This window comes from Ovis canadensis, chromosome 3 (genome assembly GCF_042477335.2).
Source record: "Ovis canadensis isolate MfBH-ARS-UI-01 breed Bighorn chromosome 3, ARS-UI_OviCan_v2, whole genome shotgun sequence".
In the NCBI taxonomy this organism is placed as follows: Eukaryota; Metazoa; Chordata; class Mammalia; order Artiodactyla; family Bovidae; genus Ovis; species Ovis canadensis.
The window spans coordinates 193,530,811-193,555,899 of NC_091247.1; the positions used below are offsets into that span (position 1 = coordinate 193,530,811).

Below are 25,089 nucleotides of genomic sequence, written 5' to 3' on the forward strand. Positions count from 1 at the left end.
CATACAAACAAGAAAAGATGATGGTACAACAACATGTATTTAGAAATACAAACTTAAAACACAGACAACAAACACAATTATTGTACCAAACTTGGGAGTCAGTTATCAGCAAGGCATTACACCTCGGTTCAAGGTAATGGCCACAGGAAATTGTCAAGGCTATTTCAAACTCTGAATGCAATGTAATATTTAAAAGGAGACAGAACACTTTCTTTTTGCCTGAAGACTAAATGGCTCCTGCTACAGTGGCTGTGAACTGCCACACCCCTAAGTTAAGTCGCCTCTTGGTTGGAGCATCTCTGGGAGAGGCCACCATTATAGTATGTAAGGAACACTGAACACATCCTGAGGATCCAACTTCAGTTCTGTGATTCTGATGCACAAAGTCCTGTGTTTGTTGTTGTTCAGTCCCTAAGTCATGCCTGACTCTCTGCAACCCCAGGGACTGCAGCATGCCAGACTTCCCAGTCCTTCACTAGTTCCCAGAGCTTGCTCAAACGCATCCACTGAGTCAGTGATGCTGTCCAACCATCTCATTCTCTGCTGCACTCTTCTCCTTTTCCTTCAGTCTTTCCCAGAATCAGGGTCTTTTCCAATGAGTTGGCTCCTCACATCAGGTGGCCAAAGTATTGGAGCTTTAACTTCAGCACAAAGCCCTGAGCTACTACTAAGTAATGGATTTAAGAATGACTGAAAATACTTATCTCACTTCACTCTCAAAGCAATGGAGATCCTGGCTAACTGAAATTCTGGTGCCAGAACCCAGGTTTCCCCAAAACATCACAATTTTATTTTTATTTTGTATTGGGGGTATAGCTCACTAGCAATGTTGTGATAGTTTCAGGTTAACAGCAAAGGGACTCAGCCATAAGATACATAAATTTGTATCTATTTTCCCCCAAATTCCACTTCCATCCAGACTGCCACATCAAATTGAGCACAGTTCCATGGTCCTTGTTGGTTATCCATTTTAAATATATCAGTGAAAATATCATAACTTTAAGCCACAGATCCACTAAGAGTTAGAATTCCCACCAACCTAATTCCTCCTTAAAACACTGATGAAAATACACACCTGAGTGCCATTCTAGATGCTAGGGCCTCCTCATCATCTGTGGATATGCATGGCGACTTAATAGAAACAGATACCACCTTGCAGTTACAGAGCCTGTGCATGCGCAAGCCTGCACACATGCCCCCTACATATTGATTATTTAAATATGTAAACATTTCCTTCTCTCTGTCAACAGTTACCCTCTTGCACATCTGGATTAAGGAGAGAGAAAGTCAAAGGCGCTGACCACCAGTTTCCCAAGAGGTGAAGGGAAAAGGAACAACCAAGAATAAATAGATGACTATGACTTCAGCCAGTTCAGACAAGAACTTCGAGCAGCCCTTGAACTCCATCTATTCACGCTCACACTCAGGGATGCTTAAGGGATTCTAACAGCCCAACTAAATCTCCATTTGATTGCAAAGCTGATCTTAGATACTTCATGAGACAGGGAGAGATTACTAGAGGGAAGAAAAATGGAAAGGAAAAGCTTTCGTAAATTTAATGAACAAATTTATTTATGTATTATCTCAGGCTGTGAGGAATCAAAGAAGCACAAGACAAAACCACATATGTGACACATGACTCCGGACAAGATAGTCATCTCCAAGTAGTATTTTCAGAATGTTTAGTACAAATTGTCTAGAATAAGGAATATCTGGTCCAAAATATGTAGTCAGGAGTTAGAAAACTTCAAATCTCCCGTAATAATTAAAGTGATAGGGACCTTTCCTGGTGGTCCAGAGGTTAAGAGTTCACCTGCCAACGCAGGGGACACAGATTTGATCCCTGGTCCAGAAGGATTCGACATGCCTCGGGGCAACTATGCCCATGCACCACAACTACTGAAGCCTCCATGCCGAGAGCCTGTGTTCCACAACAAGATAAGCCACTACAATGAGAAGCCTGTGCACCGCAATGCACAGTAGCCCCTACTTGCCACAAGCAATGAAGACCCAGCACAGGCAAAAGAAAAATAAAAAAATAAAATGATAGAGACTGGAAGAAGGGTACAGACAGAGAACACAAAAGGGGAAGTTCTCTGGGAAAGGACACTGCCTCAGTGGCTGCAAATCGCCTCTTAGAAACCACTGCACGAGCAGGTAGAATGATCCCATGGGAAGCCTGAGGAATGACCTGCACTTTCCCAGAGCCTTCCTCCGCCTGATGAAGAGGCTTTGATGAGCCCCCTCCTCATTCCTGTACTTGGTCTATTCAGCCTCAAGGCTAGTATAACCAGAGAGCTTTCACCACCATCACCCGTGATTACATCAGAGAGACCAGGGTGTTGCCTGCACACTAGGCAAATAGTATTTCGTTTGCCATTGGCCAGAACAACTAAATGGGTCAAAGCACAAATATTCCAAAGTTCTCAGTTTACTTTAAATATTTCCTATATGTCCTCCTACATCAGCTATTAGCATACGCCTGGGTGTACGGATGTGAGACTTGGACCATAAAGAAGGTTGAGTTCCCAAAAATTCATGCTTTCAAATTGTGGTGCTGGAGAACTCTTGAGAGTTGCTTGGGCTACAAGGAGATCAAACCAGTTAATCCTATAGGAAATCAACCCTGAATATTCACTGGAAGGACGGATGCTGAAGCGGAAGCTCCAATACTTGGCCACCTGATGTGAAGAGCTGACTCATTAGAAAAGACCCTGACGCTAGGAAAGATTGAAGGCAGGAAGAGAAGGTGGTGACAGAGGATGAGATGGTTGGATGACATCACAAACTCAATGGATATGAGTTTGAGTAAACACCAGGAGATAGTGAAGGATAGGGAAGCCTCACATGCTGCAGTCCCTGGGGTGGCAAAGAGTCAGACACGACTTAGGGACTGAACAATAAGAACCCTTGGGTATAAGAACATAGAGCTCAAACCTAAAAGCAATTATTTTGAGTATTACTTAAAAGTAATAGTGATAACACTACTTAGGATTCTTATTAATTCAATTGAATCCAGTGTTTCATTTTCAAATATAATTTTTAACATAATTTCTTCAACATGTGGAACAACAAAACAAACTCAAATTTGTGACACACCCAACTGTGGGACTGTAATGTGAGAACTGAGAATTTACATAGATACATGAGATAAAGCCAACGCAGTTTCCATAATCCAGTTATGCCATATACAGTGTCTTGAATATATATTTATGTTGTTTAACATAAATATCCTTTAATGAATAAAGCAAGTGTATGAAAGCTGGTTAAAGTAAATGCAAGTGTGAAAGTGAATTTATATATACTCACGTAACTTTACGTCAGTCACAACAGTCAGGTCATTTGTTTTTTATCTGCAGTGGACATTAACTGTTTCATGAACTTAGGTCATATCTTAAAACTGTTCCTTCCTCTACTATTGTTAAGTGCCAAAATCTGCTGTCATAAGACCTTCTGACTTGGGAAAACCCATGAAAGAATACAGCTTTTAGAAAAATAAAACTACACCCCAAACTAGACACTATTAACTTCAGAGATTCACAGAATCCTCCTTTGCCTCAAAGTCTAACTTTCTAATTTTACAGATGAGAAAACTGAGACCCAGAATTAATGCTATACCTGAAGTCCCATAGATCATCTGTAGAGAAGTCAGAACTAGAATTTCAGAGTCTTGGGTCAAATGTTGTCTTAGACTCAAATCACTCTAAAAGTTTCCTTCATAGAACAAATATTCATTTGTGAGATCATAATCTCACTGAGGGCAAAATTACGTTTAATCTACAACAGACGCCCCAAAAGTTAGTCCAGAATTTACCAACAGGTGGAAAGACGTCACTAGCCACAGTCAGTTGGAATGGACACCCTATACCAGCTGCAGTCTGTAGTGAATCACCCACAGGGCCTCTCACTAAAGCTCCCTGCTACATACATACACTTACTTGCAAAATGCCTGATACAAGTTGACAGTGAAATAAATAAAATCATGATTTTCCTTTGTGCAAAATGACCCAGCTCTCTTGTGAATCTTAGCTCGTCTGGTCTCTTCTTGAAACAACCAAGTAAAGCAGTTGCCACAACCAGAAGTGTCTTTACTGACTCATGCTGGGGAGGGACCTGTCAAGGACACACAGACAATGTTTCCCTTCAGCTTTCCTCTGAGTTTCAGTTTAAGGTGAGGCAAGTCGGAAAATATTTTTGTTAGTGTTCTCCACACTTAAAAAAAAACCACTATGTTAATCTCATACTTTAAAAAAATAATCTGAAAGCTTCTACCAAGTATCTGATGCAGTCAAACACGTAACATCACAGTAAAAATCAGACAAATAATAAGAATAATGGCTATCATTCTTAGTGCCAATGCAATGCACCCAGCACACTCCTGGCACTATGGAAGTACCCTGTCACAGGAAATCTACAAGGTGGGTGTGTCAATATCCCCATTTTACACATCAGGAAGCTGGTGGGAAAGATTACAGGGAAAGAAAGTGAAGCTGTGATCTGACACAGAACAGTCTCCCGGCAAAGCCCACACACTCACATCCTGTATTTACTTGAAAAATACATTTGTTCTTAGTTTGTTAATTTCATTAAGTTCATTCTTGACTCAAGATTCATACTTTAGGGAATGGTTTTTCAAAGCTTCCTTAAAACAGGAGTTAGACTTAACAAGGGCTTCCCTTGTGGCTCAGACAGTAAAGAATCTGCCTGCAATGCAGGAGACCTAGGTTCAATCCCTGGGTCAGGAAGATTCCCTGGAGAAAGGGGTGGCTACTCACTTCAGTATTCTTGCCTGGAGAATCCCATGAACAGAGGAGCCTGGTGGACTGCAGTCCATGGGGTTGCAAAGAGTTGGACATAACTGAGAGACCAAGAGTTTCATCAGACTTAATAAATTTGTCTAAAAATGCTTTGAGAGCTCCCACCTGCCTGCTGAAATCAATTTTTATTTCTCTGTTCATTTCCTAGACTCTTCAGGTCTCATAAGCTGGTTCTTCCCCTGGGTTATCACTTTTCCAGATTCTTGATCTGGCGGGTGACATATCCTAATCATTTCTAGGGTAGCCCAAACACATTTGTCTTCTGGATCTGACTTCTCTGCTCTATCATACCTTCCTGAAACGAATCAAAGCCCTCCACTGCCAGGAGAGCAAACCTTACATCATCACACACTTATCATAGAGGGTTTCTGCCCAGCCACACCCTCAAGAGGATTCCAAATTCCTGACCAGCAACATTTAGAACATCATGCTGAAGCAGACACATCACCTGCCTTCCTAAAATCCACTTGTCTGGTTTCAAAGATGCTTACTTCAACATCACTCCACAGGGCTGCTGAATTCAAATTGCTTGAATTTAGTCCCTGACCAAAATAAAGTCATCACCAAAAGATGTGCACAAAAACATTCCCTGGAGAGCACTATTTGTAATACATTCAAACTGGAAGCTACTGAAATAGCCAGCAACTATAAAATACATGTACAACTGAATACCATGATAGTTAAGGAGAATGAAATGAATTAACTATATACAATATCATTCAGGAATTTTACAAACATAATAAGCACAATAAGCCAGACACAAAAGAATATAAACTATATGATTCTATTTATATAAATGATAAAAATAGGCAAAATTGTATCAATGGCATTAGAAATCAGGAAATTGGTTACTCATGGGAGCATTAGGGGAGGAGAGTTGGAGGGGCTGGTAATTTTCTGTTTTCCTGCACTGGTTACACAGATGTGTGCACTTTGTAACAATCATTCCATCAAGCCAAACACTTACAATTTGTGTACTCTGTTCTGTGTATAAGATACTTCAATAAAAAGCCTACTGAAAGAGACCCTGGAGAACATCTGGTCTGCTCTCCTTAACAGGCATAATAGTAACTGTTTTCCGAGAATGTTAAGTAACCCAAAGACACACAGAAATTCGGGGAAAGGTCAGTCTAGACATTAGATCTCTTAACTCCCCTTCCAGATACCAAAAGTACCTCTCATACTTGGGAAGATGTTTCTCTAACTTCCTTTCTTATTGAGACTATAGCCAAGGTTTAGAAGAATCATGACCACATTCCTATTAAGAACACAACCCAGAAGGTTCCATTCTGAACCTGGAATTCAACTCAACAACAACTGAGCCAGGATGAGGCTTTCAACATTATTTAGAAAATGGCAAATGAGAAAAGTCAGACAGCATGGTGTTCACTCTAGGTTCCTCCCCTTCCTAGCTGTGTGATTATCTGTAGCCTCCTTACCTCTCTGAACCTCAGTATACTCACCTGGATCACCATCACTAAAATATGGGCTCCTACTTTGCAAGGCTGCCCCAAGTGTAGCACAAGGTGATGGTGTCAGAGCAGTGCGTGGCACATGACAAGCACTCAGAAAAAGCACTTGCTGAATGAACACTGATTGAATTAAATCAGTCGAGTGCTTGTCTTTTAATAGTTCAATACATAGCTAAGTATCACTACTATTACAGAGCAATAGAAACAAGGAGGAAAAGATAAATAAGCTTATATTGGAAACACCTCACTTCTCTAAGTCTATGGCTTCATTAACAGGTTGACCAACAATTCTCACTGACTTACATGGTTCACTAAAAGAACCTGTAGGGTAAGGAGCAACAGAGGATTTGCGAAAAGGGCGGTGCTTTCTATGTGCTGCCAGGTCTATGTTCCCTCTTGATGCCAAAGAAAGATTTACTCACTGACTGTCACAACGTGACTAAGTTCTACAACCACCTATGTTAGTCATATTACTTTTAGAATTTAAAAAATTTTTAAGGAGAGGAATGGGTCATAAATTATTGTAGACTTTATGAGCAGACCATGCAGACGAGCAGCTTTACTACTGGGAAAAAAATTTACACACTGAGTACAGAAAGGTCATTGCAGGCTATGAAGATGACACAAATAAACAACAGTGAGCAGAGTTTACTTACATTTTAAAAAACAAGTTTAACAGTGAATTTTTTTTCTTCAGCTCTTCAAATCTTCCATGTACTTGTTAGCAATCTGATCCATGAAGTTCTTTTTATACTGAAAAGAAACAAATACAAAGGAAATAAATTAAAACCAACTTCAAACTATGACACACCATAAAAAGACCCTATAGATGGTGAATTATTATATAAGCAAAGAACATCAAACTAGATAACATGTGTGCAATTAAAAAAAAAATGTGGGACTTCCCTGGTGGTCCAGTGGCTAAGTCTCTGTGTTCCCAATGCAGGGGATCTGGGTTTGATCCCTGATCAGAGAACTAGATTCCACAGGCTGCAAACAAGTGTTCTCATGCTGCAACTGAAGATCCTGCACGCCACTATGGAGATCAAAGAATCCATGTGCTACGACTAAGATCCAGTGCAGTCAAATAGATACATTTTAAATTAAATAAAAATTAAAAATGAATAAAACAATAAAATGTGTTAAGGACCAACAGATTTAACTAATTTCTTTCCACCTATCCTTCCACTGTTCCTTCCTCTCCCTTCCTTTTCTTCCTTCCCCCCTTCCAGCATTCATTCTTCCTTACTTCCTCAGTTACCGGCCACAACTTCATAGATTCCCTGAAACCTGAATTTCAGCAGAAAACTACCATCATTAGTTTTTATATCACAAAGTATCTGGAATAGGTTAGGTGCTTTATGTTTCCAGAGTAAATGAATTAATCATAGTTCACCAATGCTTAGTTGTTAAGGTTTAAAAAAAGGAAGAAACTTATTATTTTCTTATCCAACAAGAATAATACATAAACAGTATGTAGAAACATACTGTTTTTTAGACTTGTGATTCTGATTCCCATATTTCTTTTAAATAGCATATACTTACCAAAAAATTCCCAGTACTATATATTTGGGCATGAATATCCTCACCATTATAGTAGTATCATATATTCTGGTCGTGAAGGAATACTGAGGAATAGTATATGTCCCAATATCTCATAACTACTTCCATCCAAATGAAAAAGTTGAGTGTCTCCATGTCAAATGCTAGAGGCATGATCTCACATGTGCTTTTCAAATGTACATATGATCAGGAACAGTTCTAGACAAAACTATGAAGTAGGAGTTTAGCTGTGTCCTTCTTTCTGTCCTTTTGAGGAGCCAGTGACCTCACATGCTTAATTAAACACAGAAGCAATAGGATCAGCTCAAAGATTCCAACAACTTAATGGATATGGATCTTGAGAACATTTTCATTAAACAAACAAACAAAGAGCTTCAGAAGAGGCAGGAGCTTAACACTAAAATAAAATGCAATGGAATTTAGGCATGAATGGTGGATAGAGGCTGTCTTGAAGGAATTTCTCAGCTCAGGTAAGCTTCTGTCCATTCAACCTCCTCAAAAGCTGATTTCATATACGACTTACACATACACACCAATCCAGGTAAATTTTAAGCAATTAATGATGCATACATAAGCAAACCTGATTTGAAGACTACTGTGTGCTCCAAAAGTAAATAGGAATCTTCATCAGCAGTTTTTAAAGTGAGTGTCTGGGAACCCTACCCAACAGGTGTTTCTAAGAACAGAGGCAGAGATGAATAGATGTGTGGTAGCGGGCAGAGTAATTGCACTTTTAACTGTTTTATACTTTGATCCAAGATTTAAGTTGGAGAATTGGTTTCTTGAGCTGCTTACAGAAGGGTTCAAACTAAACAGGGATTGCGTTAAAAGCTAGGGCAGAAATCTCAATGAGCTCATAACACTGCTGATCTAGAAGCATAATCACACAAATCCCAACCACCATCTCTAACAGAGCCCATTATGGGAAAACGTGGGTTCCAGCCTGGGTCCCAGAGCACAGGTCAGCCTGTGTCTGAGCCGACCAAAGCCAGGCCTGCCCTTCCTTCCCACCCAGTGCCCTGAACAAAGAGCAGAATATGGGCCCCCTCCACTGCTATGAGGACTGATTCACAGTGAGGGCACGAAGCTAGGCTGCGGAGGACTCGTGGATATTGTAGAAGTGGGGAGACCTGCGGTGGGGGGTCGTCTTTGTTAGAAATTACATGTACAAGGTTTAGATGCTTTACATGTCAGGACTACCTGAACAGGAATAAAGAAGGAGAAAAAAGAGTGAAACAATTTAAGGAGAAGAAGACCTAGCTATGTTCTATAAGAGTCACCTCAAAGTCACATGTAAAATTAGAAAACGATTTTTTACAAGAGTATTATATAACAAAGTGCTGCCTGAACTTGCTCCAGAGGAATTCATGTTAACTATTAATAAGAAGCACTGGGAACATTCAAGCCTCCCCTCAGCACAGAACTCTGATTATTGGCCCAACCAGGACTGAATACATAATAACATTTATAAACATGAACTATGAGATTTTTTGAGTTTCCATCATGAGCCTTGTTTAAGTAAGTCAAAGATACCCTTTGTGATGCAGTTTTGACCAAATTCAAGAGATTTTAGTCATTTCCTCAGAAACAGAGTAACTATAAATACAAACTAACCAACACAGTTAGCTGCTCACAAAGAGGCTGACTGACAAGTTTAATTTAAAAACAAGAACACATTATTAAACTGAAAAGTTAAGCCATCAAAAAACCGAAACCCATGCAAACTACATTCCTAGCAGAAAAACCCTTAGTGTAATGACAAGGATAATTACAAACAACTTTTTATATGACTCACAAACCTTTCCTTTTCAGAGATTACAAAAAAAAAAAAGCACAAAACCCAGTATATTTGCATGCATTTAATAACATGAACCCTTAACATCCTGCCCAAATCTCAGATTTCAAATACCAAGAAAATTCTCCAAACCACTAAATAAATGACTTCCGTATATCCCTTTGAGATGGAAAACACATTTATCACTACTGCTTATCTTCTAAACCCCTCTGATGTTGTAAAGCATGACCATCATAACGGAAAGTAACATGTCAGACTAATATTCATTAGGAAGGGAAGTGAAAGTGTGAAATTCACTCAGTCGTGTCCAACTCTTTGTGACCCCACGGACTGTACGGTCCATGCAATTCTCTAGGAGTTAGGAAGGGAAGTTACTGCTTATTATAATAATGCCGTATTTCATACTTTAAATGGAATTTGAAGCTCTATTCATGTTAGACAAGCATCTAAAGCAGGAGTCTGTATGCAGGACAATGTGGTCTGCCATCTGTTTTTATAAAATTTTATTGGAACACAGTCAAGCCCATTAGTTTACATATTGTCTATGGCTGCTTTTGCAGAACACAATGACAGTGTTGAGAAGATGCAACAGAGACAGTAAGGTCTACAGAGTATAAAATATTTGCTATCTGATTTGGCCCTTTGAGGAAAAGTTTCCCGACCTTTGGTCTAGGAAACAGCTATTTCCGTGGACTAAATCCTGAAATGAGAAACACTAATCCTAGAGTGGGGCTTCCCAGTTGGTTCAGATGGTAGAGTCTGCCTGCAATATAGGAGACCAGGGTTCAATCACTGGGTCCAACTCCATCACAGAGGAGCCTGGCAGGCTACAGTCCATGGGGTTGCAAAGAGCTGGACACAACTGAGTGACTAAACAACAACAATCTAGCGTAGTAATCTTATTGGGTAACTACCTGAGTAACTTACCTTTAGCTGCTTTCCCTCATTTACAACACAATAAGAAGTCATATGTACTGATAACTTGTGTACCAGATACTATTCTAACAATTTTACTTTTAGTAAACGAACAATAAATTCATTCACTTAATTCTGGCAAAGACAGAGAGAAGCAAATTATTATCCCCATCAAACAGATGAGGAAATTGAGGGAGAGGGGTTAAATAACTTACAAAAGATTATATTGCTGTTAAGTGGAGAAACTGGGATCACAACTCAGGCAACATGGGTCCCGAACTGGTATAATTAATCTCTGTGCTCTACTGATAATAATTTAACTTCATCAAAGTCATAGATAATAAAAGGAAATCTCAAATTGTTTGTTAGTTAGAAATATTAGGCGAGTACAATGAAGTATACCCTGTATGGTTTAGGATAAGATACCTCAAACACAATATACATGCACAGCCACAGACACTTAGAGACCTTTCTGATTTGCTAACCTTGGCATACTGGGAATATAAAAGTTACAATACTCTTTATTATTTACCATGAGTAATGAAGGAATCAAATGAACTGACCAACGTCTATCTTTCCTTTGGTAACCAAGGCCTCTCCAGGTAGTTTAGGCCCTTTAGAAAGCCTTCAGGATAAATTTACCAGAGGGATCCTAGGGCTTCCCTGGAGGCTCAAATGGTAAAGAATCTGCCTGCCAATGCAGGAGATCGGGTTTGAACCCCCGGGTCCGGAAGATGCCCTGGCAAAAGAAATGGCAACCCACTGCAGTATTCTTGCCTGGAAAATTCCAAGGACAGAGAAGCCTGGTGGGTTCCAGTCCATGGGGTTGCAGAGAGTTGGACAGGACCGAGCGGCTAACACTTTCACTTTCAGAGGGCTTCCTAAATCTTCCAAATTTGTTCCCATCCCATCTTATCCTCCATGTCTTTTCCATTTGGGAAAAGGCTGAGGGAGCGTTAACAGGAACTTTGGTATGACTACTTTTCACACTGGCAGCAAGACAGCGCTATCCAGATATCCACCATCACATGACTCAGGAAGATGTTCCCTTCATGAGTTATCTACCACTTTCAGAAAATCTCCAGGAAATCTAGGGGAATGTGTCACCTAAAATACGACCCAGTGCTCTTTTGTACTGATTGATAGGTTGACATGATCCAAATAAAATAAGGGGAAAATATACTGCTAAATTACTCATCATCAATTTCACACTTAGAGATGGTCTTAGTCATCTTCTTAACCAAGCTAGTTTTTCATTGGTTCCCATATCTGCAGAGTAAAGTCCAAATCCTCATTTTATCCTTTACCTACTTTTCCAATCTCACTCTGTTTTTGGTCTTTCATGTAACCTGGATGGTCTTTTCTCTTTCATGTCAACTCCTGCTTCATCCTACCTACTCCTGCTTCTAAGGCAATACTCACTTCATACTACCTTTTTTTCTCTTCTACTGCCAACTCTCACATCCAAGGTACAGGCCAAATCTCTGTACTGAATATTACGGGATATAATTTGTATTTCCCATGAAGGTTGGATCTTCACAATCCAGGAGGGGAAACGAGTACATAAAAGACTAAACTAAAGCTGTATATTAAAGGTTCAAAGTGGTACAGGACCCAGATCAGGAGATCTAAAAAGACTTTAGGGAAAGGCCATCACTGTGTGGACCTTGAAGGAGGTGTTGTTGTTGTTCAGTCGCTCAGTCGTGTCCGACTCTGCAACCCCATGGACTGCAGCCTGTCAGTCTTCTCTGTTTTTCAGTATCTCCTGGAGTTTGCTCAAACTCATGTCCATTGCGTTGATGATGCCATCCAACCACCTTCATCCTCTGTCTCTCCCTTCTCCTCCTGCCTTCAATCTTTCCCAACATCAGGGTCTTTTCCTGATGTAGGAAAAGTAGGCTCTTTCCATCATGTGGCCAAAGTATTGGAGCTTCAGCTTTAGTCCTTCATTATAGACTAGTTGAGTATAAAAAGTTGTAGGAGTCACCATATAGGATAAAGGTTTACATCATAAACTTTAAAGTCAGAGAGCCCTGGGTCCAAAATCCTGGCTCCCTTTGACCAGAAATAGGGTGTGTAAGAATTACAATCAAATTAATCAGGTGGATGCCTAACCATGCTCAAAATCATATTTGTAGCCAGTCCTCATGTCTTATTCAAATAATAAAGGCTTTCATATTATGCCCTCACATCGTCTTCCCATCTCTCACTGCCATTTCATGTTTCAACCCATGTATTCATTTGGGCATCTAATGATCATTGATTTCCACTGTTTAAATATCCCTGAAGTATGTTTTGCCTCCTCAGTAAGACTTTGTTGTCAAAGAATAGATTCTTTCAAAGAGACCCTTGGCATTTTTAAATTTTAGGTGCAAGGTCCCTGATGAGTTAGGCTAGTTGAGCTGAGAAGCAAATGTAAATTACAAGCTTGGGGTGTTTGGCTAGTTACATGGGGCCCAGCCAACCATAAACATCTGTATTCCAACATGGTTTTGTTTCCAGTCTATGCAGTAACTCAGATGAACAGACTGAAAACATTCCTTTGTGGGATGGTCAAAAAGCTCATCGCTTAGGGCTACTAAGAGAAGTAAAGATCAAGTGAAGCAGTACAACAAAGTGATGACTCTTGGCCAAAAAATAAACAGATATTAAAGAGTTGAAGAAATTACATGTTAGAGTTGATTCACAAATCTAAAGTTGGACAAAAAGCTTCAAACTAATCTTTTCAGTGTTAAAAAGATTAAGTGTACAATTTTTTGTGTCTTCTCACAGTACTAAGCACTATGCTCTAAATACCAGGTGAATGAATAATCTGATAATCTCTGATGTCCCAAAGTCCTCAATGAACTCACTTTCTCCATACCAATATCAAATTTAATATAGTCAAATTTCCCTTGAGGTTCTAAAACTGTAGTAGTCACAATATCTACTGACATGTTACATCAAATAAGGGTCACATGTTTTTAAATTAACATGTTGCTTCACAATCATATTTGTAGTGTTTAGTAATGGCTTGCTGTTTATCTCATTCTAAAGTTTTATGCCCAGCTTTTCCAGTATTGGCCAATATTTTTTACTTCCCACAGAAAGATTCTAATTCAAACATTCTAAGCAATTTCGGAATTCAAAAGTTGTTATTCTTTGAACACTTTTACTGAACTGATAGAAGTGATGAAAGTCCACCATGAAGTTTTATATAAAAATAAATCTATATACAATTGCATGTGTTATGCAATTGTATAAGGCAGGGGGTGGGGATGAGAGAATGAATACAGCTGTTTCCAAACATACCAATTTTCCTTTGTGACAAATATTAAAACTTCATTTTTTTAATAACAAATATCATGGACCACAGTGAAAATCTTTTATATTAAAATTCCATATGAAAAACATTATGAGCTATAATGTAAAATGTACCTAATATATTTAAACAGGGGGTTCCATTTCAATTGGGGGCAAGAATTTTAGAGTAGATGTTCCAATTATTTGCACAATTCTTTTATTTTTAATTAATTTATTCTAATTGGAGGCTAATTATTGACAATATTGTGCTGCTTTTTGCCATATGTCAACATGAATCAGCCATGGGTGTACATGGGTCCCCCCATCCTGAAACCCCCTCCCACCTCCCTCCTCAACCCATTCCCCTGGGTTGTCCCAGAGCACCAGCTTTGAGCACCCTGCTTCATGCATCGAACTTGCACTGGTCATCTATTTTACATATGGTAATACACGTTTCAATGCTATTCTCTCAAATCATCCCACCCTTGCCTTTTCCACACAGTCCATAAGTCTGTTCTCTACATCTGTGTCTCTTTTTCTGTCTTGCATATAGGGTCGTCATTACCATCTTTCTAAATTCCATATATATGCATTAATATACTATATTGGTGTTTCTCTTTCTGACTTACTTCACTCTGTATAATAGGCTCCAGTTTCATCCACCTCATTAGAACTGACTCAAAAGCGTTTTTTTTTTTAATAGTTGAATAATATTCCATTGTGTATACGTACCACAATTTCCTTATCCATTTGTCTGCTGATGGACACCTAGGATGCGTCCATGTCCTAAGTATTGTAAACAGTGCTATAATGAACATTGGGGTACATGTGTCTTTTTCAATTCTGGTTTCCTCGGTGAGTATGCCCAGCAGTGGGATTGCTGGGTCATAAGGCAGTTCTATTTCCAGTTTTTAAAAAAATCTCCACACTGTTCTCCATAGTGGCTATGCTAGTTTGCATTCCCACCAGCAGTATAAGAGGGTTCCCTTTACTCCACACTCTCTCCAGCATTTATTGTTTGTAGACTTTTTGATGGCAGCCATTCTGACCAGTGTGAGATGGTACCTCATGATTCTGATAAGCATTTCTCTGATAATGAGTGATGCTGAGCATCTTTTCCTGTGTTTATTAGCCCTCTGAAGGCTTCTTTGGAGAAACGTCTGTTTAGTCCTTTGGCCCACTTTTTGATTGGGTTGTTTATTTTTCTGGCATTGCACTACATGAGCTTCTTGTATATTTTAGAGATTCTTTGTCAGTTGTTTCATTTGCTATTATCTTCTCCCATTCTGAAGGCTGTCTTTTCACCTTGCTTTTAGTTTGTTTCATTGTATTTGCACACTTCTTGAAGCAGAGGGGTAGTCTGGTAGAAATCAGACTGCTAACTATAGTCAGTCATGTCTTCAGAGGGAAAATATTATATAAATATTCTGAAATATGTTCTTTTACAAAAATGTAGGAAAAACAATTATACTACCCCTACAACTCTATCCTCCATACCCAAGAAATTCTGTAGAATCAAATCCTTCCACATCTATCTTTATTTAATGTGCTACTGCAAACATCACTCAAAAATATAAAGTCAAACCACTTCGATCCCATCACATTCTGAAAGAATATCCTGAACTACTGTTAAATGTGTGATTGTTTGAATAAAAACAATTACCAGCTCAGTGGTATATAACACTTTATCACACCGGTAGAACTCTGTGAACCAACATACCCCAGTGAGGTAATTATAGCTCTAAAAAGTGGGTTGGCCCATTATGAACTCTTTCATTGCTGACCCAGCAGTAGGCGCTCTTCCCATTAAACTGCCCCACAAGGAATAGATGTGTTTGCTTTACCAGACTAGGACCATGATCTCTGCATCATCTGTGTTTAGAAAGAAATGGATTGGTGACTTTATCGACCTACTCCCTGAGAATTACACTCCTGAAACATAAGTTACTGAATATATATATATATACTCTCCAATTTCTCCATCTCTTTTCTTGGCTTGTTCTTTCTCAAGCCTTTATCAAGTAGAGAAAAGCTTTGTATACATATATATATATATGCATAACATATATTTTAGAAATCTTATGAATTTTTGCCTAAGAAAATTATGACATTTTGATTCCATTTGCTTAATTTAGTATGAATAGAATGCTAGATTTCTAATTAAAAACAGATACGCAACGAGCAGTAAAAATTTACTGTATAGCACAGGGAAATATAGGCAATATTTCGTAATAACCTATGATGGAAAATAATTTCAAAAATAATATATGTGTATTTGTATAACTGAATCACCTTGCTGTGCACCTGAAACACTGTAAATCAACTATACTTCAATAAAATATATATATATTAAATATATATATAATTTAAAAATTCAAAATTGATAGAGAAATCAAAAGCTTTTCAGACACAAAGAAGTTTGGAGCATTCAGTACCACTAAATCAGCTTTACAACAAATGTTAAAGGAGCTTATATAGTCAGGAAGTACAAGAGAAGAAAAAGATTACGAAAACAAACCCCAAACAATTAAGAAAATGGCAATAGGAACATATATATCAATAATTACTATAAATGTAAGTGGATTAAATGCTCCAACCAAAAGATACAGACTGGCTGAATGGATACAAAAACAAAACCCATGTATATACTGTCTACAAGAAATCCACTTCAGACCTAAAAACTGAAAGTGAGAGGATGGAAAAATATATTCCACGCAAATGGGAAGCAAAAGCTGGAGTAGTAATCCTCGATTCAGACAAAGTAGACCTTAAAATAAAGAATATTACAAGAGATAAGGAAGGACACTATGTAATGATCAAGGGATCAATCCAAGAGGAAGACAACAATTGCAAATATCTATGCACCCAACACAGGAGCACCTCAATACATAAGATAAACACTAACAGACATAAAAGGAGAAATTGACAGTAACACAGTAATAGTAGGAGACGTTAACACCCCACTCACACCAATGGACAGATTATCAAGACAGAAAATTAATAAGGAAACACAAGCCTTAAATGATACATTAGACAAGATGTATCTCATTCATATCTTCAGGACATTCCATCCAAATGCAGAAGAATACACCTTCTTCTCAAGTGTACATGGAACATTCTCCAGGATAGACCACATCTTGGGTCACAAATCAAACCTCAGTAAATTTAAGAAAACTGAAATTGTATCAAGCATCTTTTCTGACCACAACACTATGAGACTAGATATCAATTACAAAAAAAAACTGTAAAAAAACACAAACACATGGAGATTCAATTATATATTTCTAAATAATGAACAGGTTATTGAAGAAATCAAAAGAGAAATAAAAAAATTCCTAAAAACAAATGACAATGAAGACGACAACTCAAAACCTATGAGATGCAGCAAAAGCAGTTCTAAGAGGGAAGTTTATAGCGATAACTGAAAGGTCAGGGCGAGGTCAGGATGAAGGGTCAGGGCAAGGCCAGGAAGAAAGGTCAGGGCAAGGTCAGGATGAAAGGTCAGGGCGAGGTCAGGCATGCCTGGGCATGTCGGGACATGTCCCAGTAGAGGGCGCTGCAGACAAGCCCCGGAGATGGGCCGGCAACCAAGCCAACCAACCAGGAGCCGACATGAAGCCCCCGCCGTCCAATCAGGAGCTGACACGGAGCCCTTGGACACCAATCACCGCTGAGCCCGCGTTTTCTTCCTTATATGGGAGGCCCAGCCCAGACTATAAAACCCCTTCCCCACCCCTCACACCTCGAAGACTCCGCAGATTCCCTTTACCCCACAGACTCCCTTTGCTTCGCAGACCCCCCCCCCAACCCCCGCCTCGCTCCCTTGCTTACCCGCCCCCGGGAGTTCTGCCCGAGAGCGACCACCCAATAAAAGGTCCTGAACAACAGTCCATAGGGGTGGTTCCTTCTTCCCGCAGCGTTTCTTACAATAACAATCCTACCTCAAGAAACAACAACAAAAAATATCAAATAGACAACCTAACTTTACACCTAAAACAACTGGAAAAAGAACAACAAAAAAAACAAAATTAGCAGAATGAAGGAAATCATAAAGATCTGAGCAGAAATAAATGAAAAAGAAATAGAAGAGAAACAACAATAAAGATTAATAAAACTAAAAGCTGGTTCTTTGAGAAGATACACAAAATTGACAAACCTTTAGCCAGACACATCAAGAAAAAGAGAAGAATCAAATCAACAAAATTAGAAATGAAAGAGGAAAGGTTACAACAGACAATGCAGAAATACCAAGGATTATAAAAGACTATTATGAACCACTATATGGCAATAAAACAGATAACCTGGAAGAAAAGGATAGATCCTTAAAAAGTTCAACCTTCTAAGACTGAACCAGGAAGAAATAGAAATTAATGAACATCCCAATTATAAGCACTGAAATCAAAGCTGTTATCAAAAATCTCCCAAAAAATAAAAGCCCAGGACCAGAAGTCTTCACAGGAGAATTCTATCAAACATTTAAAGAGCTAATGCCTATCCTTCCAAAACTCTTTCAAAAAACTGCAGAGGAAGGAATACTTCCAAACTCATTCTATGAGGCCACCACCACACCACCCTGATACCAAAAGCAGACAAAGACAACACAAAAAAAGAAAAGTACAGGCCAATATCACTGATGAACATAGATGCAAAAATCCTCAACAAAATTTTACCAAACAGAATTCAACAACACATCAAAAAGCTCATACACCATCATCAAGTTGGGTTTATTCCAGGGATGCAAGGATTCTTCAATATATGCAAATCAACCAATGTGATACACCATATTAACAAAGCAAAGGATATAAACCATAGGATAATAGATGCAAAAAAAGCCTTTGACAAAATTCAGCACCCATTTATGATTAAAGCTCTTCAAAAAATGGACATAGAAGGAACCTACCTCAACACAGTAAAGGCCATATATGATCAGCCCACAAAAACATTATTCTCAATGGTGAAAAACTTTTAGTTTTTCTTTTACCATTCCCCCTAAGATCAGGAACAAGACAAGGGTGTCCATTTTCACCGGTATTATTCAACATAGTTCTGGAAGCCCTGGTTACAGCAATCAGAGAAAAAAAGAAATAAAAGGAATCCAGATCAGAATGAAGACGTAAAGCTCTCCGTGTTTGTAGATGACATGAAATTGTACATCGAAAACCCTAAAGATAGTACCAGAAAATTACTAGAGCTAATCATTTTAGCTAAGTTACAGGATACTAAATCAATACACAGAAATCACTTGCATTCCTATATACTAACAATGAAAAATCAGAAAGAGAAATTAAGGAATCAATCCCATTCACCACTGCAACAAGAAGAATTAAATATCTAGGAATAAACTTACCTAAAGAGACAAAAGAACTCTATGCAGAAAATTATAAGACACTGATGAAAGAAATCAGAGATGACATAAACAGATGGAGAGCTATTCCATGTTCCTGATTAGGAAAAATCAATATTGTGAAAATGACTATAACACCAAATGCAATTTACAGATTCAATGCAATCCCTATCAAATTACCAATGGCATTTTTTTACAGAACTAGAACAAAAAATTTCACAATTCATATGGAAACACAAAAGACCCTGAATAGCCAAAGCAGTATTGAGAAAGAAGAACGGAGCTGGATGAATCAACCTTCCTGTCTTCAGATTACACTACAAAGCTACATTCATCAAGATAGTATGGTAATGGCACAGAAACAGAAATATAGGCCAATGGAACAAGATAGAAAGTCCAGAAATAAACTCATGCACCTATGGGTACCTTATTTTTGACAAAGAAGGCAAGAATACATAATGGGGCAAAGACAGCCTCTTCAGTAAGTGGTACTGGGAAAACTGAACAGCTACATGTTAAAAAAATGAAATTAGAACACTTTCTAACACCATACACAAAGATAAATTCAAAATGGATTAAAGACCTAAATGTAAGACCAGAAACTATAAAACTCTTAGAAGAAAACATAAGCAGAACACTCAATGACATAAATCAAAGCAAGATCCTCTATGACCCACCTCTTAGAGTAATGGAAATAAAAACAAAAGTAAACAAGTGGGACCTGATTAAACTCAAAAGCTTTTTCATGGCAAAGAAAACTATAAGCAAGGTGAAAAGACAACCCTCAGGATGGGAGAAAATAGCAAATGAAACAACTGGCAAAGGATTAATTTCCAAAATATACAAAGCAGCTCATACAACTCAATACCAGAAAAACAACCCAATCAAAAAGTGGGGAAAAGACCTAAACAGACATTTCTCCAAAGGAGACATACAGATGGCTAACATACACGTGAAAGATGCTCAACATCGCTCATTATTAGAGAAATGCAAATCAAAACTACAATGAGAAATCAGCTCACATGGGTCAGAATGGCCATCATCAAAAAGTCTACAAACAATTAATGCTGGAGAGGGTGTGGAGAAAAAGGGAATGCTCTTGCACTGCTGGTGGGAATGTAAGTTGATTCAGCCACTATGGAAGATGGTATGGAGATTCCTTAAAAAACTAGGAATAAAACCACCATATGACCCAGAAATCCCACTCTTAGGCATATACCCTCAGGAAAACAAAATTGAAAAAGACACATGTATCCATTGTTCACTGCAGCACTATTTACAACAGCTAGAACATGGAAGCAACCTAGATGTCCACTGACATATTAGTGGATAAAGAAGTTGTGGTACATATACATAGTGGAATATTACTCAGCCATAAAAAGGAAATCATCTGAGTCAGTTCTAATGAGGTGGATGAACCTATAGCCTATTATACAGAGTGAAGTAAGTCAGAAATAGAAAGATAAATATCATATAATAACACACATATATATGGAATCTAGAAAGATAGTACTGAAGAACTTACTTGCAGATCAGCAATGGAGAAACAGACACAGAGGATAGACTTATAGACATGGGGAGAGAGGAGGAGAGGGTGAGATGTATGGAAAGAGTAACATGGAAACTTACATTACCATATGTAAAATAGACAATCAACAGGAATTTGCTGTATGGCTCAGGCAACTCAAACATGGGCTCTATATCAACCTAGAGGGATGGAATAGGGAGGGAGATGGGAGGGAGGTTCAAGAGGGAGGGAATATATGTATACCTATGGCTGATTCATATTGAGGTTTGATAGAAAACAACAAAATTCTGTAAAGCAATTATCCTTCAATTAAAAGTGTCCTAGTATATCCAAAGCCAAGGGTTTTTTACCTAAGATAAGTCCAACTCTGCCACCTCCTGTTAAAATTCCTGTCAACCAAGATAACACCTTGGAACTTAGTATTATTTTAGAAAAACACCAGTTAAAATACCTAGTTGATTTTCAGCTTCCATAATCAGAAAGACACAATGACCTATAAATTTTCTAAATCTCAAAAGAGAATCCAGAGCAATTCTAAAAAAGGACATAGGAGAAAACATTCAGTGCTCCAGTCCTCATGTACCCCTAACATTCAATAAAAAAAGAAAGCAAATACAAGGGACAATATGCAGTTTACCTTTATCATGAGAGGTTCCAGTCCACAAAAAGGCAACCCACTTCTTTCAAATCACACCATCCAAGGCTGACACCCTGACTTTTCCATCTTCTTCATGCCATTAAAATATTGTTCCCTTTCTTTCCCTATCCTTTCCTCTTTCTCATTTTAATTGGAGCCAAATTGGGAGATGGTTTTTCCTAGGGAATATTGGCAACTGGCAGTGGTTATCATAAGCCTTAAAAATATAATAGTCTTTGATCCAGCACTCCATACTAACTAAGTTAAACTAAATGTTTCAACAAGTGAGCAAAAATTTTTGTATCTAATTTTCACAAATTATTTATAATCTTGATAAGAAAAATAGCAACAATTTAACTGTGTCTATCAATAGCTACACTGAAGTACATCCATTAGACAGAACACTAAGCAAGCCAACGTGAGAGGGCTATGGTTACCAAGGGTTAATGACACCAAGGACCTTCATGAGACATTAGTTAATTTTTGTAAATATACAGGTACACAGGGTAAACAATCAGGAAGGATAATCATCTATGGTTTTCAATACTTTGTTCTTCCTCTTCATCACTGACCCTGCAAAAGTCTACTACCAGTCACGTATCTCTCACTAGAGAGAAATGGGAAGGAGGGTATAGTGGCAAGGGCTTCCCAGGTAGTACTGTGGTAAAGAATCTGCCTGACAATGTAGGAGATGCAAGTTTGACCCCTGGGTAGGAAAGATTGCCTGGAGGAGGAAAACTGCAACTCACTCTTGCCTGGGAAATTCCATGGACAGAGGAGCCTGGCAGGCTACAATACTTGGGTTTGTCAAGAGTCAGACATGACTGAGCTCACACACGCATGTGCACACACACACACGTACACACACAATGGCAAATGAAGGGACAGCTGTTCACATGTTTTTTTATGGGATCTCGCTGGTGGTTCAGTGGCTAAGACTTCAAGCTTCCAGTGCAGGGAACCCGGGTTCGATCCTTGGTCAGGAAACTAGATCCCACATGCTGCAACAAAGCGTTTGCATGCCACAACTGAAGATCCTGCATGCCACAACTAAGACCTGACACAGCTGAATAAAAAACAAGTAACTATTTCTTTTAAAAAACCCTCTCCTACTCCCAGAGTCTGTCTGTGATAGGTCTTCTCTCTTCCTCTGCGATATGCTATCAATATGCCGACAGTAGTGGAATATCAGACGAATATAGTTTTATTTTCCTTTTTGATTACCTATATAATCCTACAATGAAGATCATATATTATTTCTGTCAAAGGGAGCAGAGCATGATGACTGAAAGTGTAGACTTTGGCATAGATCAGCCTGGGTTTTAATATTTCATATCCATAACTTTTCACCTATATGATTCTGGTCAAGTTACTTAGCCTAATTAAGTAAGCCTCAAGTTTCCTCATCCATCAAACGGGAGGAATAACATTATAGGCATCCTCTTATTACAGATGCTAATAGAAATGCCATATTGGATAAAAGAAATGACTACTATAGATGATATAAAGTACAACTTTATTTAAGTGTTTATACTTCTAAGGAAAAAAATTTTAAGCCCCAATCTCATATGAGAAAAATATAAATTAAAACATAGGGAAATTTTCATTCAAAATGGTAACCAAAAATGTATATTAAGCAGCCTTGAGTTACCATTTTACACATATCAAAAGAAACAATCTGTCTAATCTTGTCTTAAAGTACAAAATTAAGAGTTTCACTTTTTAAAGCCCTATTAAAAGTAGGAAACTGTGGCATATCCCCATTCTTTTTTAAAATAATTCATTAACATTAAAGAAGAAAATAACAGCTACCACTTACTGATGGCTCACTGTTTGTGGATCAGGCATCAGTGCTTGATGAGCGTTAATCATTCAATCTGTCCCTGACGTAGAGAATATTATTTCCTCATTTCACAGATACAAAAACTAAGACACAGATTAAGCAAAGTACCTAATTTAGTAAACAGCCAAGTCAGGATTCTAGTCTTAATCCCTCAGAATACTACACTAGACTGCAACTGACTGGCTGATCTCAACCAAACTTTTCTGGAGCGGATGGATTAAAAACGAACAAGTAGTAGTCACTGCATGCCTCCCATTTGGATCTATCTGTCTTCTAAATCAACTTTTTCAATAATGACAACTTAAAAATTTATAATTATATAAATAAACTGAACTTTGAAACAGATGTTAAAATTACTGTACAACAAAGTAGAAATAGATTTTTTTTAAATAAAGAAGCATTATTCTCACTAAAATTATTATTGATTGAGAGGGAGGAAAAATAGCCAACAATTTTAAAAACAGAGTATTTCTTTTAAAACATTATATCCTATTAATTCCTACCACTATGTGTTTATAATATCTAATATATTCATGCAATAATGTATATATTAATTATAATAAATATACACAGACTGGAAGAGGTGCTCACAAATTTAGTGACAGCAGTTTCCTAACAAAGTTTTAGAGACAACTGCAGAAGGCATTAAAGCAGGAGAAAAACAATCAAATTTCATTTTTAAAAGATCACTCTGGAGACAATGTCAAATTTGGAAGCAGGGATGCAACAACTGGCTTCCAAAGGTGTGAACTAGCAGAGAAAATGGAGGGGAGAAGGAGGCTGAGAGAAGCTTTAGGAGACTTATCAAAGGATGAAGGATGGGGGTCAACAATGGCTCTATGGCTTCTGATGTCTGGTGACAGAACGCAGAAGAGAATGGAAAACAAAGTGCATGCATGTGTGTGTATCATATGGGGGGTGACAATTAAATGTTGATCATACTGCAACTGCAAGGCCCATCGAGCCACAGGGTAAATACATACAATGGAGTTGGGAGAACAGGTGTGGAGTTCAAGAAAGAAGCCTGGGTTCATTTGTGGTTGGACTCCATCAGTTTGAAAGTGGTCACTGACAAGATGGCTTTTGCAAAGTGCCAGGGAGAATACCTAAAGACAAAAGGGTGCCAGCGCTGAAAAAACCAGTCGCGATAACAAAGCCACTGAAGAATTTTATTTGCAAACAAAAATATAGACATGGACAGCAGAGAACAATATGTATGGATACCAGGGTGGAAAGGAGGGACAGAATTAATTGGGAGATTGGGATTAACATATATACACTATTAATACTATGCATAAAATAGATAACTAAAGAGAATCAACATCATAGCTCAGGGAACCCTACTCAGTGTTCTGTGAGGATTAAATGGGAAGGAAATTCAAAAAAGAGGGGGTATGGGTTAGTTGGTAAAGAATCCGCCTCCAAGCAGGAGAACTGAGTTTGATCCCTGGGTTAAGAAGATCCCTGGAGGAGGGCATGGCAACCGACTCGAGTATTCTTGCCTGAGATAATCCCGTGGACATAGGAGCCTGGCAGGCCACAGTCCGCGAGGTCTCAAAGAGTCAGACATGACACAGCAGCTAAACCACCACCACCATATGTAAACATACAGCTGATTTACTTTGCTGTACAACAGAAACACAACACTGTAAAGCAACTATACTCCAATAAAAACTTTAAAAAAGACCATAGGAAGGAAGGAAGGGCCTGGGAGAAGGAAGGGGTCCTGGAGAGGGAGGCATGAGAATGAGAGGGCAGGAACCAAAGGATGCCGAAGGCTGCTGGGAAAAGGCTGTGTGGCTGTCTGACCCACCACACTCACACACCACCAGTGAGCAGAGAACATCCTGGCATCACACCTGCCTCCAGAGCAAACTAAGGCCCCTCAGCCAC

At 38.5% G+C, this 25,089-nt stretch overlaps 1 protein-coding gene across 28 annotated transcripts in view; it reads right to left on the reverse strand.

Moving 5' to 3' along the window:
- The window catches only part of PPFIBP1 (PPFIA binding protein 1), a 203,192-nt gene that overhangs the window by 129,164 nt on the left and 48,939 nt on the right, over window positions 1-25,089 (reverse strand). For all 28 annotated transcript variants that reach the window (XM_069585491.1, XM_069585482.1, XM_069585499.1 and 25 more), the window contains one exon: window positions 6,946-7,042. The gene's annotated coding sequence lies outside the window, so the exon portion shown is untranslated. The remainder of the gene's footprint in view (window positions 1-6,945; window positions 7,043-25,089) is intronic.